The sequence below is a fragment of the Lactuca sativa genome, chromosome 2 (genome assembly GCF_002870075.4).
Source record: "Lactuca sativa cultivar Salinas chromosome 2, Lsat_Salinas_v11, whole genome shotgun sequence".
NCBI classification, from domain to species: Eukaryota; Viridiplantae; Streptophyta; class Magnoliopsida; order Asterales; family Asteraceae; genus Lactuca; species Lactuca sativa.
The window spans coordinates 5,834,378-5,849,838 of NC_056624.2; the positions used below are offsets into that span (position 1 = coordinate 5,834,378).

At 37.8% G+C, this 15,461-nt stretch overlaps 1 non-coding gene across 1 annotated transcript; it reads left to right on the forward strand.

Annotated features, from left to right (window-relative positions):
- Positions 1 to 1,947: 1,947 nt before the first annotated feature.
- On the forward strand, positions 1,948 to 2,054 carry LOC111887635 (small nucleolar RNA R71). Its single transcript, XR_002848828.2, has one exon. It is a non-coding gene; the product is annotated as a small nucleolar RNA R71 (small nucleolar RNA).
- Positions 2,055 to 15,461: the final 13,407 nt, after the last annotated feature.

The following is a 15,461-nucleotide window of genomic DNA, read 5'->3' on the forward strand; positions in this document are numbered from 1 at the left end:
CAGAAAGGCGTATTCCAGATGGTTAGGCAGTGTTTTGAGCTCCAATTTAGTGTGCATAGTGGCGGACTCGCCGAGTGCAGGTATGGTACTCGGCGAGTTGATGGCGGCATTCGCGACTGCTGCAGTTGTACTCGGCGAGTAGATCGGGTCTACTCGGCGAGTAGGCCTTTCAGCTTGGTTTTTAGTTCTTCATACTCTGCTTCCTCCAACAGTCTTTCAATCTCTAATAAGTCTTTTTCTGGATCAAATACTTCTTCCAAAGCTGCAAACTTGCTGGAATCTTCAGGTATGTCTTCTTCCAATAACTCGTCAAGCATGTCGATTGAGAACGCCGTGTCGTCACTACTCCTTGAGTACTTCATGGCTTGGTCTACCCCGAATGTTACTGAGTCGTCCCCAACTCGCAATGTGAGCTTTGAGTCTCTCATATCTACGATGGCGCTAGCGGTGTTGAGGAAGGGTCTTCCAAGGATGATTGGTACTTGCGGATCCGCCTCCATGTCGAGAATGATGAAGTCAGCCGGGAAGACAAATTTGTCTACTTTCACTAGTAAATCTTCACATATGCCTCTTGGGAAAGTAACCGTCTTGTTTGCCAAATGAATGGCCATCCGAATTGGCCTTGGCTCCGGGAGGTCCAGCTTTTTGAAGAACGAGTATGGCATAAGGTTCACACTCACTCCAGAATCAGCTAAAGCATGAATGGCAGCCAAGTTGCCAAATTGGCAAGGTAGAGTTAAGCTCCCCGGATCACCCTTCTTCCTTGGTAATTTGTTTAGCATGGCGGCGGAGCAATTCTCATTCAATACTACTTTCTGCACCTCTTCCATCTTTCTTCTATTAGTGAGAAGTTCCTTAAGGAACTTTGCGTACTTGGGCATTTGCATGATGGCTTCGATGAAAGGAATGTTTATTTGAAGAATTTTAATATGATCAAGGAACTTCTGATACTCCTCTTCCTGCTTCTCCTTCTTGGCTCGGGCTGGGTACGGCATTGGAGGCTGGTATGGTTTCAAGGGTGGCTGATCATTCATTTTTGCAGATGTACTCGCTGAGTCCATCGGTCCTACTCGGCGAGTAGGGCTCTCAGATTGTGAATGTTGGTTTTCAGCTTGTGCTTCCGTTCCTTCCTTCTGTGAGTCCTTATTCGCTTCAGTTCGAATGGGGGCCAGGGGAGTAATAACCTTCCCACTTCTTGTGGTAACAATGTTCACTTGCGCGCCTCGTGGGTTGTTCTCGGTTTTGCTAGGAAGCTCACCCGGTGACCTTTGGTTTAGTTGTTGAGCGAGTTGCCCAAGCTGAGTTTCTATATTATGGATGGATGCTTGCTGGTTCCTGAGCATTGTTCTTGTTTCTTGGATAGCAGCATCGTGGTCACTGTGTCTTTTCTCGGAAGCAGCCACAAATTTAGTTAGCATCTCTTCCAAGCTTGGCTTCTTCTCTTGCATCGGCTCCTCCTTTTGGTAGAAGCCTCTCCCTTTTTGTCTATACTTCTCCTCCTTGGCCTTCTTGTACTCTTCGTAAGGCAAACACTCCTTCTTTTGTTTTCGCCAGTCTTCATCATACCGGTCACCACTCGAATAGCATACTTGTGCCTTTTTGTTGCCGTGCTCATCCAAATCACAATCTCTAGTGAGGTGAGGTCCATTGCAATTCTCGCAACCCACCCGTATGGCATGGATAGTTTGATCCATTTTGTCCATTCTTCTATCCATGGTTTTTAACATGGCCATGACCGCGGATAAATCTTCAGTAGCAGCGTACGCGGCTCCCCTCGTGACATCATTCCTAGGGTTGTGGTATTCTCTAGAGTGTTTAGAGAATTCTTCAATTAATTCTTTGATCACCGGGGGTGGCTTCTTTGTAAGTGGGCCTTGTGAGTCTAGCAGCTGCCGGGTCGTGACATTGACTCCATCATAAAAGATGGACACTTCTTGTTGGCTATTTAGATCATGGTGTGGGCAATTTCGTAGCAGACTTTTGTACCTCTCCCATGCTTCATATAACGACTCTCCAGCTTGTTGTTCAAAATTTGCAATGGCCTTCTTGAGCTTGGCTATCTTGGATGGTGGGCAAAAGTGATCTATAAATTCTTCCTTCATTCTGGCCCAAGTAGTGACTGACCCGGGCGGAAGTGATTTGAGCCAGTCTTTAGCAGCACCCTTGAAGGTTACCGGAAGCATCCGAAGCAGCTGAGTTTCGCGGGTGACATTTGGAATGTTGAAGTAATCAGCAACATCATTTACTTCATCTAAATGTTTGTAGGCATCTTCATGATCTTTCCCGTAGAAAGGTATCTCCTTGAGTGAAGCTAGGATATGACCTTTTAGCTCAAAGGTAGCAGTTGCGGGAATTGCGGGTTGCACAAGTCCCGGGCCATGGTCTTCGCGCATCCTCTTCTTCCATTCTCCCATGGGAATTTAATCAATGTTAGCCATAGTGAATGCTAACTCTTCCTCCGATTCGGTGTCTTGTTCGTAAGTTGCCTCGTCTTCTTCCTCGGTTTCGTATCTAATCTCTTCTTGAATTGGCTCTTCAATTATTAAGGAAGCGCTTGAAGCTCCTGATTTGCTGCTCTTCTTTTTGCCGAAAACAGTCTTCAAGTTGGACAATGGTGATTTCTTTGGTGTGCTTGAACTCTCCACGTCCTTCCCTTTGTTTCTTTTCAATTCGGATTCGGGGTCTTCAAACGGGGGTACCAGTGGTGTGTTTGCTCCTCTGGTCATGAAAGTCCTGAAATTAATCAAATAAAAGCGTAAAAAGAACAAAAAGATTGTAAACAAATAAAAGAAAAAAAATTCTAAATAAGTTGTTACTCGCCGAGTAGGTGCGAGTGCACTCGGCGAGTATCAGTGATTTTTCAAAAAAAATTCTAAGTTTTTAACCTAACTAAAACAGATACTAAAACCTAATTACTAGTTACTAAATTGCAATAAATGAACTTTATGCAAGTAAACTCACACAAAGGATCGAAAAAATTAGGAATTAGCTTAATTATTTAGAACCGTTCCCCGGCAACGGCGCCAAAAACATGATGTGGGTAAATTCAACTAGTTTTATCCCTACTTTTTATTAATAATTTGAGCACACAAAGGCAGTGAACCTGTCTTTAAGTGGTATAGATTGATAAGTAAGGTATCGAACTCAGGGAACGGAAATTAAACTAATAGCTAATTTTAACTAAAACAAATAATAAAAGTAAATGGTTTTTCTCTAGTTTTGCAAGACTAGAAACTTAAGCAAACTAAATTTAACTAATTAACTAAAGCAACAACTATTCACCAAATTTGATAAAGATGTTTCTATTTAGGTTCAACCAATTCACTCCTATGGTTATTTAAGTTAAGGTAGATCAATTGCTATTGGTTACCAATGATAATAGTTAGGTTCATGTTCATTACTCCTAACCCTTAGACAATTAACTAATTTAAGCGTTGATCAAGTGTTTAAACTAATTAATTCCCTAGATTAATTACTTGGATTAAATAAGATTTGTAATGGTCAATTAAGTTATTAATTCAATTAACCTCTTGTTGATGGTTTCTCAAACAAGCTCACACATTAATCTTCCTATTTTCTTATTAATCTTAGTTTCATACTCATTACTTCCAAGCATACGTTTTAGCATTCACATAGACATATGAGGTTAACAATTAAGTGATGTTCATGCAACCTAATTGCCTTCCAATTAACAGAAAATAGTAGTGATTAACACATAAGGTTCTTTAACAAACTTAATTTAATAAATCACCAATAGACAATTAAACAAAATTCAATAATTAAACCATAGGAGTTCTTTGGTATTCCCCAAACAGAAACAAAAACGAGTTTAGCTCATAGTTGCAGTAGAAACAAGCATAGAAACAAAGTTTATGAAAGCAAACATGTTTAATTCCTAAGTCTAAGTGGTAGAATTAACCTAATTGCTTGAATTCTTCCAACTCTTGAAGCTTAGGGTTCTTCAACGCCTTCTGAACCTTTTAGTCGCAGCTAATCCTTCAAAATTCGCCAGGGGTTCTGTCCCATGTGATAAGGATTCGTCTTTTAAAGATATCTCAAAACAGAGGGTACTCGGCGAGTAGCAGAATCAACTCGCTGAGTAGGTCAATACTTATCCGTCTTCAGATTAGCAGTCGTACATATCTTCTAGCATCTCATCGTGTACTCGCCGAGTAAGGTCGATCTACTCGCCGAGTAGGTCTTTCTTTTCACCCTTTAATCTTCTCTTGCTTTCCTTTTCTCCTTTTTGCCTCCAAGCATATCTTTTGGACTGAAAACACAATTCAAAGCATTTTAAGTACCTTTTGTCCATATTATTCTCATAACTAACCAAAAATAACTAAGAATATATGTTAAATAATTAACTAATTATGCACATATCAGTCATCAACAATAACAAGAATATACTTGCTACCACCGATGCTTTCGATAGATGAAGGACCACACAAATCGATATGAAGTAATTCGAGTGGTTCAACAACTTTTGTGTTAATTACAGATGGATGACTTTGACGACTCTGCTTCCCCATTTCGCATGCAGCACACAAATGATCTCTATCAAACTTGAGCAATGGAAGACCCCTAACATGACCTCCAGTGACAAGTCAGTTGATATCTTTAAAGTTGAGATGAGAGAGTCTTCGGTGCCACAACCAGCTTTCGTCAGATTGAGCTTTTGATAACAAGCATATAGCTGGGTTTCCTTTAATGGGTTTAAGATTTAGAGGAAACATTTCACCCTTTCGCTCCGACTTGAGAATTACTTTCTCTGTCTTTTTCTCAATAATTTCAGAACCTTCATCATCGAATGAGACTTTAAGACCTGTACCTCCAACAAGCTGAGATACACTGATGAGGTTGTGTTGGAGTCCTTCCACATAAGCCACCTTCCTTATAGTAATGTCACCATTTGTTATCATCCCGTATCCCTTTATGGTGCCGAAAGAGTTATTTCCAAACTTGACATTGCCACCATTTGCAAGAGATCTGTATTCCCTGAGCTCCTCTTTCCTCCCTGTCATGTGACGCGAGCAGCCACTATCGATGTACCATTCTTCGTTGAACTGCTCGTCACTAATAACCTGCAAAAATTAAGCAAATTTAGGAACCCAAAGTTTCTTGGGTCCACGTGAGCTTTTCATGGGAACAGGAACGGTAAGAGAGATGTCAACAAGATATGTTCGTTTTATGAGTGTTGTTTCATCTTTCTTTTTAATGGTAAAAACTTTTATCTTATTAGGATTGGGTGCGTTCGGGTTGGACTCTGGTTTGGATTCATTGACCTTCTGTTTGCCCTTTTGTTTAGCTGACGAATGAGATTTTTGAGAACGAACAGAATTAGCTTTAGAGCAAGATGGAGATGAATTGGTGGAAGTAGAAGAATTAGATGAACTGGAAGGAGTGGGTTTGGATTGAGAGGACTTCTTGGCTGGAGACTCTAGGTGACCCTTTTGCTTTTGATCATTGGAGGGACTGACTTTAGAGTTTTGTTCTCTTTTAACTTCAGAACTGAACCTTTGCATTCGGTTGGAATCGTTCTTTGAACCGAACCTTTGCTTTCGGTTGGTATTCTCTTGTGAACCGAACCTTGGCTTTCGGTTATTGTGGCTCTCAGGCTTTCCGACAGGATTGTTTTCACACTTCAGATTCTTGTCTTGATGTGAGAAGTATGCATTCTGGGATTGCTAGAATTGCCTCCTTTCAGAGAGATTCTTCCTGTATCTTTTGTTCCTTTCACGTTTCTTATTCCTCATCTGCTTCGGTTGATGATGAATATTTACCTTCATTTTCGGTTTTTCCTTGGTTGGTTCCTTTTGAACTGAAGGAGTTTCACTTTGAGCTGAGGGAGTAGAGGGAACGTCTTCTTTTGCCGAACTTTCATCCTCCTTAGGAATGTCTTTCGTACCATTGGTGCTTGGCTCATCGAAATTATCTGGCTTATTCAAGGGTTCAGGTATGTATCTACCTTTACTCATCCAGGAGGTCCTTTCAGATAAGCCCACCGTTTCGTTTGCATTATCTATTGGAGCTGACCAGAAGTACTCATCACAGACATCAGCATTGTCTTCGTTTACAATAGTTGTGAGTTCAGTCGTCTGATGTTCGGTTACTCTTGTGACCTTGTATACTTGATTTGGAGTGGTCCTGACCTTTTGATACACAACTGCTTTCTCTGCTAAGATCGGGGACTTTTGTTGGGACAATCGAGCGAACTCCACTGAATTTTCAGAAATAAGATTCTTGTGGTTTTCAGGTTCGCTTTTAACAAATTCTGAGCAGTCAACCGTGTCCTCTACAGAAATTTCACTCATGTTGTCGTCCTCGTTAAGCTCAGATGCATTTTCAACATCAATTTTGTTTTCTGAGCTTACGTTGGCGTTTAAAGAGTCAAATTTTTGTATGGTTTCGGTTCTCAATTTAAGTCTATCATTTTCATCCAAAAGGTTTTTAAGCATGTCCTTGTGGTCCTTGGATTTAATGAAGGACTCAATTTTGTCTAGTCCATACATGTAGGTCGGATTGATGTCATCAGACGATATCACACTCTCACAATTATAGGCTTCAGCATCGATCTCATCCTCCTTAAACTCTAGGAAGGGAAAAATCATGCGATGGATCTTTTGGCCTATTTCACAGTCCAAGTGAAGCTGAGTAATATTAGAATATAGATGTTTTGCAATTAAACAAAAAACATTCCGCTGTTTTAACAACTTTAAATTGTCTCTTTGTAAATAAATGTTTTCGTCTTTTATTTTAACTAATTCTGACTCCTTCAACTCGATCCACATCCACCGCTCCTCACTCTTCGAAGACACCCTGCTTAATTGATCAGTTAGGTTAGAATTGGTGACTCGAGTTTGAGTTAAGCTACTATCTAGATGAGAAATTATTGTATTAATATGTTTTAGTTCTTTCTCATATGAGGATTTTGGTACTTTAAATGAAATGAAAACCGATTGTACCTTCTTTATCAGTTCATCAAGCTCATTGAACTGCTGGCTGAGTGGTTTGGCCGTAAAGCACATGTCCTCCTGCCCCTTCGGTTCATCGCTTCCACCATCAGTGTAGTATCCCTTCATCTGAGATACATCAGACACCATGAAGCATCTTCCTCCACTGCTCTCCTCCTTTGCCACATAAGCCTTTCCATGAGTAGGCTTCCTCACTTCATCGTCTTCTGAGTTGGTAGACCAAACTTCTGTGCTACCGAACTCGTCATCAGCAACCGAACCCTGCACAATAAGAGCATTAATAGAAGGGTTAGTGGTAGACTTCTTCTTTCTTAACTCATCCAGCCTTTTCTGCAACACAACTTCCTCATCCTTTTCATCATCCTTTTCAGCCATCTTCTTAAGGACACAATCTTTAGCATAGTGGTTTTTCCCACCACAGTAGTAACAGCTTACTCCGGAATCACCATCCACCTTCGGTTCCTTCTTGGGCTCCTCAACCTTCGGTTCATTGTTAACCTTTTCTGAACTGTAACTCCCCTGCCAGTTTCGGTTTTTATTGCTGGGGAATCTCTTCTTTATGAACCTCTTGGGATTGGACACCATCATAGCATAATCCTCAGACGTGAGGTCATACTCCTCCAGGTTGAGGTCTTCATCCTCCATCACAACTTTCCTTTTTGAAAGGAGGGCCAACGAACCAAGGCTTGAAACAACGTTCTTCTCCTGCAGCATAATCTTCTCTTGGGATTTGAGAATACCCACCAGTTTCGCCAAAGAGTATGATTTAAACTGCTCATGGGCTTTGACTGTAGACACCACTGCTCTCCATTCAGACCTCGGACCATTTAAGAACGTAACCTTCTGCTCGATAAGCTTCCTTTCGATGTCATGTTTGATCATCTTGCTGAGAAGGTGATTGAAGCGATCGAACGTCTGGGTCACTGTTTCTTCAGCTCCTTGCCTGAATTCTCCAAACTCAGATAAGAGCAAGGTTTGGATAGAATGTTCAAGATCCTTGTCTGTAGAATATAGTTCGCGAAGTCTATCCCAAACTTCCTTTGCCGTCGTGCATGAGCTGACCAACCTGAAGGTGTCGGACTGAAGGGCGAATCTGATCAACCTTAGCGCCTTGATATTGCACTGGAATTTGTCCTTTTCATCTTGTGCAATATCATTCACATCCTTCAGCAGATCATTGTACTCCTTTTGTGTCTTAATAGTCCTGGATGTTGCAGAATGAGGAAACGGTCCATTAATGATGGCTTCCCATATGAGGTACCCATTATCCTCAGATCCTATCACGTAGTCTTCGAAGTGATGCGCCCATACTTCATAGTCATGGGTGTATAGGATTGGAATCTTCGTGGTTGAACCGATGCTGTTAGAAATATTGATTGGATTTGATTGCGACCCGTCCATTATGATCGAAAAAACATGTTCAAATATCAGACTTGTAATAAAGCAGATTAGGGCAAAACAATAAATATCAAGATTCGTCAATAATGAGATGATGGCTCAATAAATATCGGTAGTTGCGGAAAAACCCTAATTGAAACCTTTTCACATAAAAGATGTGTATCGATTACACAGCCTCCTGCTCTGATACCAATTGATGAGATTAAAAAGCTTTAATCTATGAAGATCGATTAGATCTCAAACAGGTAAGTAAATATAAAACTGTAAGAACACGAAAATAAGAACGAAACAAGAGTGAATCAAACGTGCCAAATGATTAAACAAAATCCTCAGAAGAGCTCGATTAAGAACATCAACTGTAGAGGATTGGTAGGTTACAAGAACGATAAAAGAAATCTGTAATACTATAGTTACGCTCTAGAATAATCGTTAACCTAATATGCATGCAAGCATATACTTATATATTAAACATAATGGGCTCTCGGTTGGACAGGCCCTAACCGGAATAAAAATAAAATAAATAAACATTCGAGCCCAACGACGCAACACTTGAGCAAATCTTCAACCCAACAAATCTCAAAAGATCTAGGAATTTTTAATAGATTTAAAACTTAAAAATTTTTTTCGTTTTTCATGGTGGAAATTGGTAAATCGACATTTACCTACCTTCAAATATTCTGCAACTAGATTACGGCATCCCTCTTCTAGGTTGTAGAGTATTGTGTTGGATCCTAGCCTCGATGTTTCATTTGGGTGTCACATTGAGGATTCTAATCAACTTAACTTGAATTTTCTCCCGTTTTGTAGATGTCAAAGTATGACAACTATGGTCTTCCCAAATCCCATGGAACAAGCTTTCCAAATTAAGATGATGTTCCACGATATGATCAAGGAACAAGATATCTTGCTTCACTTCCTCCACCTCCTACAATTATTCTCCCTAACCCACAAGTTCGAAGGCTTGAAAAGTTCAAGCTCACTCAAGCCCTTTTGGCAAGTAAACATGGAAAACCTGTGTGTGTACCCGTCTTAGAGATAAAGTCACACATTGATAGGATTAGGATGTTGGGTGTCAAGATTTCAGGTAAGTTGGCTATTGAATGGGTTCTTCAGTCGCTTCCTGAATCATATAGTGAGTTCGTAAGAAAGTACTATATGATGGATCATGACATAACCCTCATTGATTTGACCTGTTTGCTTATAGCTGCTGAATCAGCAATGATTTGGCGAGCTGGTCGAGCAAATTTGTCTGGTGAATCAAACTCCCAAACTTCAATGGATATTGAAAATGGTGACATTGGAGATCCATAAAAGGTAGATTCTGAGATAGTTCCTTGTGCCATTCCAAAAGAGTCCATTTGCTTCTATTGCGAAGAGAAGGGACATTGGAGATGAAGCTGCCCTATTTACCTAAGAGATCTAAGAGATGGGAGAGTCAAAACGTATGGCTCTACTTTAGGTAAAATCCATTAACTAACTCTTTTAAGTTCCTATTCTAGATTCATAATACATGATGTGATAAGATTACATTTGATGTTTTGTAGGATCGAAGAAAAGAAAGGAAGCTTAGGGGAAGAAGTGAGCTGAATCTAATCATGAAGAAATGGATTTCGATCACATTGCTTGAAGATTAGAATCTTAAGCTACTACTTGGAGTTAGAATATATTGCTTAGGAATATGTAACAACATAGTTTTTCAGTTGAATTGCATTGTAAGGACAAATTTTTCTGCAATAAAATACATTTTGATTTTATTTATTTATTTATCCTTGCAATGGCGTGTATGAAAAATTGATGTTTGTTTCTATTAGCAATAATGGATTTGATTCTTAGTTATGTTATTTGTGGAAAGGTCAAGAATTTACCAAATAGGGAAAGTTTCTCATCGCCCAAGTTTCAATTGGACAGAAACTTGGAATCATACAACTTGGTTGCATGATGAATGTGAAATTTCATATTTGGAAATTAGACTAATTCGTTGACAAAGTGTCAAGTGAAAGACTAGGAGATCGAGTACACAAGGTTGTGTGTTGATCAAGTCCACCACAAGAGTGACAAAGATATTCGTCATGATTTACTAAGGTTAAGTAAATATGATTATACTTATGAGATTAAGTGTAATTCTCAGTTAATTGAAAGAGTTTCAATAAATAGCAGAACGAATAAAGAAGAATCAAGTAGGCAGAAAGATAAAAGTTTCTCTATTCTAAGAAGAAGGGAGAGTACTTTTTATTATGTTTTGTGATAGGTCTTAATGATTAAGAACCATATCTCAATTGATCCTCTAAGTGAGTCTTAGTGCAATTGTATGTCTGAGAAGAAGAATCAATAATTGAAGAAATGATTAAATCAAGAAGTTAAAACTCACTTCGTTCCAATATCAAGTCTTAGAGTTAAGATTGTGAATTGAGTGACAAGTCTCAAGAAGGTTTATAACATTCATCAAATGTGGAATTTGAAAAAGGTTTTCTTATTCTTGCACATTTGAAATTGGAAAGTTGTGATGTCTTGGATAAGACAAAGACCAACTAGGACCAATTTTGTGAAGTGTTTTGTCTTGATAAAAGCTACACTAGCTCTTAAATATTTGTTTGTCGATAAATTTTTATTGAAAAAAGAATCTTATATGTCAAGGAGTCAGTGGGAGTCTTAATGGTCTTGAAAAATTTCAAGATCTAATCAAGAATAAACCTTATCGATCATCACTAGCACACGACATGAGGTTTACAACCTATCGTGTTGACATTATTTTGTTTCTATGCCATTCCAATTGAGTTAATTATGCATGTGAGTTCTATGAATTCTCATTTGCACGCATAAAAGGCAAGCACCTTGATCAATGAAAAATACATTGATAGGAAAGGGTGAGCTGCTTAACTACTTGGAAGACATGGTGGGCACTTAGCAAGAAATCAAGATTGAGAAAGTTCGGTCCATATGAGTTTGAATTCGTCGCAAACTTTGGTTTTGACAAATTCGCATGGATAGGAACACATACACCATTAAAATCTAAGTGTCATAAGATTCCCTCCTTCAGGAAAATGACTGTAAGGAAATGCTTTCACTAAAAGAGATTTTAAGAAGATAGTGAATGTGAAATTGCATTCTCGAATTTGATTATGGTTATGGTATCCCTTTCCATAATTCGAATTGTGAGATTTGGCAATTAGTCTGAATTGTTTAGACACACATATGAGATATCTAAGGCAAAGGTGTATAAGTTTAAGAAGCTTAGATAAAGGATTATCAAAGCATTAGGTATTAGAAATATGAACTTTAGAAATTCAATAAGTATTGTTTTCTGGAAGTTCAGTTGTTTTCTAAAACATGTCAAAGCTAGTGGGAGCATAAGTGTTATGCTTATATGATAATAATCATCATGATAGTGGGAGCATAAATGTTGTGCTTCTATGATTATTAAGGCAAGTATTGCAAGTTAGCAATATTAATTATAGAAAACACGAGTTATACTTTGCAAAGTCGTAAGGGTTGAAAAGTTGTTTTGCTATAATTAAGGGAGAGAATATTATGCTTCATTTCAAATCTAAAGGCTTAGATTGTGGAATTTTAATAAATTTAGTCATGGATACATAGTGTGTTCTCAAATTTCAAATATGATTATGGCATCCTTCTTCATAGTTTGAATTGTGAGAATGTGACATGTAAAATATTATGGCAGAAGATTGATAAAGTATCATATCTTTATGTAAGACATTATGCATTATAGGATTGATTGCCATTGCTATTATATTTCTATTCTAAAATTTTCCAAATGTTTAGCGCATTTAGAGGGAAAAAGGACTAGAATCGGTTTTGACTAAAATAATTAAACAACTATCAAAGGACGATCCAAAGCTCGTTGAGGATTGGTCGCTTGTGAGTAGTTGGAAGTATGGTATTGGATGACATTATTATGAATAGATAAGATTCTATTAAGAATGAATTGTCATATGGCAAATATGGAAATGTTTCCATATTAGGAGTTAGATATTGAGAATCTATGTCTAGATTAGAAACTTTTATGCAAGAAGGATGTTCAAAGGAATGTACTTTGAGTGAGAGACATCATATCTATAGAATTGTTTCTGATAGAGATTGGCCAAGTCTTGATGATTTTGAGCTATGACTTTACGAAAGAATCATTGCATAAAATGTTCGAATCTAGCATAAGTAACAAGAATTTGATATTCTTATACTTATGATAAGGATTGGGAGTTGTGAAATGAGTAATGATTGGAAATGTGTTCATTTGATCTATTTCACAAAGTAAGGACCGTAGGTAAACATTGTGTGCATGCTGAGAGCATGGAACAAGTGTAGTAATAATTCAAGTAAGAAGTTGATTACCCGAAACAAAAAATAATGAGTAATCAATATGGTGATTAAATAAAATGTTTTATTTATACCCAGAGTTTGGGGCCATATGGGATTAGTATTATTCTTGTGTTTCACCTTGCATGTTATGACTTGCTGAATAATTAAATTGGTTCAGAACAATAAAATTATTCGAACGGACCACAGTCGTTCATATGTTGGAAGTAGGTATGAATGAAGACTGTCGTGAATTGGTGTGTGGATTGTCTAAAGTGTATTAGACATAAGCAAATGTTTGCTGAAACATTCATGAGTGCTTATGAATATGATTTGAGAATTGGAATAAACCCACGCTCACTTGGATCACTTCAACGATTTTATCATGAGTGATTGGTGAGACGATAATATCTTATATTCTTGAAACCAAGATGTGTGATTTGTATCTTGCGAGTTGGTTACACATTGATAATGTTGGATAAGGTGTCTAAGTCCATAACTTATTTGGTATATACTTGACCCGACCGGCATGGTCCATTTGGGTTGCATCTCATCCAAACTATTATGGATAATTTTATGAGAGTTATACACATATGTTTATTAATATATTATGAGTTATAATATATTAATATGAAGTTACGTTATTTAATTAGTTTTAGTCTTAAATTAATTATGGATTAATTTAGAGATTAAAAGGAATACTAATTAAATTATGGGCTATTTGTTTTATATAGTGTGGGCTAATACTCATTTGTTAATGGGCTAGGCTTATGTGGAAGTCCATGGATGATCCATGGAGCTTTTAACCCATGGATCCTTGGAATAGGAAAAGACATGGGTTATTAGGGTTTCACCCTAACCATGCATACTATATAAGCATGCTTATGGAGCATGAAAGATAGCCTAAGATAGCCTAAGAGAAAGCTAGTGTTCTAGTGTGTGTGTGCATGTGTGTGGCCGATTTATACAAGGTGTATATACTCTCTCAAAGTTTTCCAAGAGTTTGTGGTGTTTGTGATTCCATTTGAGGCATTCACACTATTGGTGCTTAGCCCTCAAACTCCTAAGAACCCAACACAACAAAAGGTATGTAATCTCTTCTAACTCTTTTATGTTGAAATGTTCCCCATGCCATGTTAGATAGGTTATAAACCTTGGAAAATTATTATTTTGCATGTATTTAGACAAACATAGATCCAAGGTTTATTAGGGTTGCATGCACACTTAGGAAGTGTTAGATTGCTCAAAACCCAACAGTGGTATCAGAGCCTAGGCTTGCTTGTTTGATACTTGATGCAAAATAGTGAAAAAAGTCGAAATCGTTGCTTTCTGCATGCTAGACTCGCCGAGTCCATTGGGGGGACTCGCCGAGTCCAAGGCAAACTTCAACCTACTCGACGAGTCCGTTCGTGCACTCGGCGAGTAGGATCGAAAGAATGCAGAATCTCGACTTTTGCTGCTGGAAATGGACTAGAAACATTACCCTAAACTGTTTTGGTGTTATAAAACTTATTTTAGTTGGTGTAATGGTTGTTCTAATCCATTTACAATAGCATATATCAAAAATCCATGATTTTATGTGTTCATATAATTCATGAATTTTTGATGATCATGTTCATGTTCTTATGAATTTAGAAAATGATAGGAATTATTTGCTGAATTGTTTAGAATTAATTCTTAATCATTTATGTGTTTTAATGGAGTCCATAATTTGTCCTCAAGTTATGGATTACCAAAGGTCACTTTTATTTAACACACACTTAAAACACATAAGTTACATGAAAATGAAGAGTCTTCATTTTTATGAACCTTTAATTCATAAGTTATGAAATGAAGAGTTTTGCAAAGTTACAAAACTTGTCCTCAAGTTTTGGAATTTGTAAAGTTTCACACACTTTAATAAACTTTAATTCCAAACCTTAGAGTTTTAATAGTTAAAATTCAACCCTTATACTATTTATAACATTAATGGTTAATTATTATATATATGTATAAGAATAAGTCGTTTTACCGTTAGTAGGCCTCATTCACGAAGCCGGTCTATAAGGTGGGTATAAGGTTGTTGCCTATAAAATGGCGACTTAATGGGTGTATACTCTCACCCACCGCTTGCCTGATCGGTGGAGGGTCGTTAGCCGAACGGGTAGAACAATGACTTTAAATCCTCATTAAAAGTATAATGAATATTATAAAATAACTAAACTCTTTTAATTCCCAATCTTAGTTATTTTAGGAAAATGTGAACATGGTGCTAATCCATGGAATTCACACTTTGTACCTTACCAAGTCGTTAGTGGAGCGTGTGTGGTTAACCGGCACACTAATTAGACTAGTAAGGATCACGAAGGGTAACTTAATGTTGTCATAGATCAATGGAGCGTGTGTGGTTAACCGGCACATTGATTAGGTGATAATATTAGGAGTACCAAGTGAGTTAGCATGGTTATTCACACCTTGTTTTGTGATCCTCGGCATCCCAGTCACAAAACTTGAAGGGCACAATCGAGATTGAAACATGCCATTGAAAAGTTCAATGAATCTCAAAAGAATCTAGGAATTTCAAATCCAATTAAACCTAATTAATCATTTCGTTTTCATGGTGGAAATTGGTGAATCGTCATTCGCCTACCTTTCAAATATATTATTACTTAGATTACGGCATCCCTCTTCTAAGTGTAATATATTGTGATTGGATCCTAGCCTTAATATTACATTTGGGTGTCTTATTAAGGATCCTAAATATCTAATCTAAACTTTCTTTCTTCTTTCAGATGTCTTCCA